Source organism: Amia ocellicauda, chromosome 10 (assembly GCF_036373705.1).
Source record: "Amia ocellicauda isolate fAmiCal2 chromosome 10, fAmiCal2.hap1, whole genome shotgun sequence".
Taxonomy (NCBI): domain Eukaryota; kingdom Metazoa; phylum Chordata; class Actinopteri; order Amiiformes; family Amiidae; genus Amia; species Amia ocellicauda.
The window spans coordinates 15091867-15097189 of record NC_089859.1 but is presented as its reverse complement, the minus strand read 5'-3'; the positions used below and the strand labels follow the sequence as shown (position 1 = coordinate 15097189).

At 44.2% G+C, this 5323-nt stretch overlaps 1 long non-coding RNA gene across 1 annotated transcript; it reads right to left on the bottom strand.

The window, feature by feature from the left end:
• Positions 1-1495: 1495 nt before the first annotated feature.
• LOC136759606 (uncharacterized) lies at positions 1496-5115 on the bottom strand. Its single transcript, XR_010820067.1, has 4 exons — positions 5027-5115; positions 3753-3852; positions 2679-2751; positions 1496-1883 (listed from the first exon to the last, which is right to left on the bottom strand). It is a non-coding gene; the product is annotated as an uncharacterized LOC136759606 (long non-coding RNA).
• Positions 5116-5323: the final 208 nt, after the last annotated feature.

Below are 5323 nucleotides of genomic sequence, written 5' to 3'. Positions count from 1 at the left end.
CCCTGCTCACTGCCTCGGTTTGCACACCTGACCTGCATTGCAATGCCGCAGCCTCTGTGTGCTGCTCTCCCTCCCTGCACGGCTGTGACTGGCACTTCTGCGGCATCTTGCCACGGTTATTAACTCCTGGAGGAGACTGCAGCCAGCCTTGACCGTGCAAAACCTGGAAAATGATTCCTCTTTTTGGACGACACCAAAAACAAAACAAAAAATAGAGAGCTTATTTTCAACCAAGCAACCCATCACATTAAAAACCTTAAGCACTTCAAGGTAACGTCCTTAATAATTTAGGCCTCAGCTCTCTGCTCCTGGAGCGTGTTTTGTGGAGCGTCTGCAGCACCTTTTTAAGTGTAAAAATGTGCTCAGTTGTCAGTGTATGTATTTATTATGAATGACGTTTGTTCGTATTAACAGTTACATTCCAGTACATTCTTCCATGCTGTATTTGGATCTTGGGAAAGGAAAAAACAGCAACAAATGAACAAAATCTATCCAACACAGAATTCCAAGCAGAAATATGGGCAGTAACTGTAACTCACATCTTTTCTGGAACTTAGTGCTTGGCTTAAAGACTGTTGTGGTTCCTGAAAGCCCCTTGCTATTAAAGCTGTGCTGGCAATTAATCAAAGTCACAGGAGAGGAAGCATCAGGATCCAACACTCTTTGTTTTATGGGAGAATCATTTGACCTGGGGTCAGGGGTGGACGGTGAGTGCAGAGGGGCTCGTTCAGGCCCTGAGCTTGATCTGTTCACACAGCAAGCGCAGGTTCAAGTTTCAGCCCGTGACAGGGGCCATAAATCCAGGATAGGGAGGCAACGGTCTGAGTAATAGTGTTATGGGGCAGTTACTGCGGGGTTGGGAGCCGTTTTTATTTGTCTGTTGTCATCCCATGGTTTGCTCTTTTGCCTTTCCAAGCTGAGAAGTCCACAAGTGCAATTAAAACAAAGCACTGAGGCCGTTAACATTGGATTAGACAATCCATTTCCTCTCCTATCTGCAGTGCTAATGCAGTCTGAAATACCTCTGATGAATGTGGCAGTACTGTCTGAGGGATGTGGGGCCTGGGTTTATTGGTGCCCCCATTAGCGACCGTCTCCTCCATTTCCTCCGTGACGTTGAACAGTGTGGCGCAGGAGGTCTAACGGTTCCCTGGTCCTGTGCCAGTCTTGCTACAACAAGCATTGTTATTGGGGGCACACAGCAAATGGGCTGGGCACTGTCGGCATACTGCGAGTCGTCACCCAGAAACTGCACTGTAATTACTGCACTGCCACTGCCCATGCTCTCTGCACACAGCAATCATCTTTGAATTGTATGCCTCTTCCAGACAGGGAGGCTGCTCCTATCCTTTAATTATGTCATTATTAATGCACACACACATAGAAAAAGCTTTTATTATGATGGTGAAGCCAAATACCTTGGATGATTTAGCATGCAGTAACTTTTATTTTTGCAAATTTGTATTTAGGCTGAGTCTAAGAGTGGAAAACTTCTACTAACCCCAGAACATTTCCATAATGTAATTTTCGCAGGCTGATTTATTACAAAAACGATGCAGGATCAACCCGTTTTTTGTAGAAAAAACAACAGCAATCCTAGATAACACTCTTGCTCTGAGAACATCATACCCTCCCTCAGCTAATTGTAAAGGAAGTTAACATTTCTATATTCATGAGTAGGAATGTGTGTCTTAATTCATTATTTTAAATAACGGTTACCTTTGTCTGTGTGTACCTGTGTATCTTGTAAATCAGGATGCTCTTGGTTCAGATTCTGTGTGCTGCTCATTTCATTTCCCTGCTGCTTGTTCATGTCCTTTGAGAAATGTGGCAGTCAGTGGGTCACAGGTGATGCGTTCTTGTTTCTCTCTGGTGTGTGATTCCTGACATGAGTGGGGAAAGTCTGTGAGCAGCACGAGAGGATGCTTTTGACATGAGACGCACTGTTTCCCAGCACTTTATATTCACTGCACACTACAATCTGAGGATATAATATAATAATGGCACCCTGCCCTCACTGTACACTTTGTCTGTCTCCCAGCTGCAGTGAGGTGACATGCTGAGTAAGATCACATCTGACCACTGTGCACAGCAATCTTATTGTCCGATTGCTTCACCTTATAGGCCAGGACAGGGGAGGGGTGTGTGTGTTTCGGTTTTGACTGTCTTTTAAAAACACAGCTTGGACTTGTCATAATCCGTTCATTGTTTTGTGATGGCTGCAGATATATAGTACATTATCCAGGCAGTGAATGGCAGTCCAGTCTGAGCTGTTGGTATACAGCAGAATATTAGTGCAGTGTCAGACTGCCTGATGCTTGTTGCATTTCTGGGGATTTAAGAAGGTTCATCCCGGTACTCTGCCCCCTTGTGGCATATTGCTTGGCTATAAGAATTATTTTTGAAGATGCACACTATTATTTGATTTGGTTTGGGTGTATTAGGGAAGAGTCAAATCTCTTAATTTGTGCATAGTTTACATAGTTTTCCTGATTGTTTTCTGGTTATTCTAATTATAGATATTCTAATATGATTTGCATTTGATTAGCACCAAAACACAAATTCAAAGTACAGGTGAAACTCTCTCGTGTCTTGCCAGGTGGTTTTATTTTTTTCCCTTGGGCAGATTAATTGGTTCCAAATCTAGTGGCTGTTCTTTTTTTTTAATTGTTACTCACCTCAGTCAAGGTCACTCTTAATTTATCAATCGAGAAATCCCAGTAATCCAATAAATGTTTTCATGCTTCAATTCTGTAGAAAAAAAAGTGGCATTGCAGTTAGTATGTGCTTAGGTTGACATCTAGTTTCTGTGCCATGGATTCAAGCATCTAACATCAGAGTGATGTGCCCAAGGTGCCCAAGGTTTCTCATCTTTGCTCTGCAACAGATACCCCAGTGGCTTGAGGGGTAACCTGGAGCTGGCAGTGATATTGCAGATCAATAGATTAGTGCTCCATTTGGCACCTGTCTGTGCTGCTTTGTCTGGCAGTGAGCGAGTGTGAGCGCAAATGTGTGAGAGTGAGCTGATCAATAATGTGGATTGAATTTTCAATTTGTGTGTATGTATTGTTTTTTTGTTTTTTTTAAGGCATTCAATGTCTTGAGCTGTCATTTTTCCTGCGTTGCTGATTTTAATTGACAAAATACTACTGCTGTGAAATACTAGCCTCTCTGTAAAGGATTAAAGCCCCCTAAACACTCCCCCAATCTAATTCTGCTCCCTATATGTGTCTTTATTTAAATAAATATGTAGACCTCATCTGGGAATACTATTTAATGTTTGCCCTTCCCTTAATGCTGAGTTAACTTGCAATAAAGCATGACGGAATTTAATTGAAAAGGAGAGTGTTGCAGTGAAATTGGCTACAGTAAAGGTCATGATTCAATAGCACTGCAACTCTTGTTAATGCAAGGAGCTGCTGTGGATTCATTCTGAAATGGTAGGTAGGATAATGTAATCCGTAATTTCTTGGATGTGAATCAATCTCTCTGGCCAGCCGCATCAATAAGCTGGAGAACCCCAAATAAGAGGGCTGTGGGAGACAATACTTTGGTCGGTAATTTAGCTTTTTGTTTCCCCCCCTCGGACATGCAACATTTATTTTCACAGCAGTAATTCACCAGGCTCTGCTGACTGCACTGTGACAGCTGTCCTCAGGCAGGGCAGGCAGAGGGAGAGCAATGTCTCTAAATCAAGAAGAGATCAACAGTAAAACAAAACACAAACAACAGAAAACAAAACTAAAAAATACCAGCGATCCCGTCCTCATTCTTCTTCTTCAGTGGGATCGATGCAGCTCAGGGATTCTCTTTACCCTCATCTGTAGGAAACATCGTTCTTGCTCTGGGAAGCTGGATAATGCAATTAAGCAATACAACGAGGGGGAAACAGAGGGAAGGATCAGGTGAAGAGTGTGTTATTGATTTTGCCATCATTGCGGGGAACTCTGTGTTATTCCTGAACCACCGGCCTTCACTGTAGTTGAATGCAATGGGAGCAGGGCTGCAGTAGTGCGCCGCCACCAACGCACACACCGAGACAGACGCCGGGAAGGGGAAGCAGGAGCCAGAGTGATGATTACACAGCGGTCAGTTATGTGCAGTGTCTCCCCCCTCTGGGAACCTGATCTCCTCAAGACTCGGAGGCTGAGCAGGCATGGGGCTGTGTCTTGCACATAAAATCAAGCTCCGTCTGTGCTATGGACATTACAGACCCCCCCAAAAAGCAAAGCTTGGCTGCACCATCACCACTTCATTGTCATTGAATCGGGTATTCCTGGTCTCTGCTGCCTTTAATAATTCATGGAGTAAGTTAGTTCCAGGTCCCTTTCTCCCATTCACTGTTCTCTGCCCTGACCCTAATATTAACTTCTTTCCCAGTGGTCCCTGCACTGCACTGTGTGTTTGTAGGCTGGGCTGAAGCACTCTTGTGAGAGGTGTGCTGGTGACCTGAAATGTGATGTGACATGAAACACTGAAATTTGTGACAACTTTATGTGGGAGTTTAGCGATCTGTATCTATTTTTATCTGCATGGTGGTTCCGGTGGGGCCTCTGACATGAAAGCAAATTCCTCGCAATACCCAGAGAGGGGCTGAGCTGGAGACGGCATGTTGGTTGTCTGCAGCCGAGGCCAGTGGCAATCCTCTGCTGCTTCTACCTTCTACCAATAGAAACGCTAGTAGGCTGATTTTATGTTTATACTTTGTGGTGGTTCTCCATTATTTAAAGGTGTGTCTTGCCATGGTCCTTGATTTCTGACTTGCAGCTGCACACTTGTACAGGCGTCTGGATTAGAAACACTTCTTGCTAGCTAGCATTCACCCAACAAGATATGATAAATCTCGGCTCCTAGCCATTTCACTTCCTAGCGACAGATTACATGCTTCGTATCCCAAATGCTGGGCTCTAGATTTGCTGCGGCAGTGCACTGTGAAAAGAGAGCTTACAGTTTGTTCAGATCATTGCTAGAGCAGGTAGTGGGAATGGCCCAACTTGGCCCTGTACGGTTTGAATTCAGTTCTTACCCCATCAGTCCCTCTCTTCGGTAGTCGTTGTGTCTAAAATGTTTAAAAAGCTCTGCACTCGTGGCTGATCAAAGACTTGTGTGTTCCGGTGTGTTGCTTCTTCCAGTTCTACATTTCTTTTCAGAATTATTTGTCCTGTCACCATAGTAACTGCAGCATAGAAGAAAGAAGAGGAAGCTGAGGGAAAAAACGGCTGCACGTAGGCTGTAGACACACAGACGACTTTAGTTGCTGGGCCAACAAATGATGCAGGTTGTAAAGACACAGGCCACACCCCCTCACACATCACGTACAACA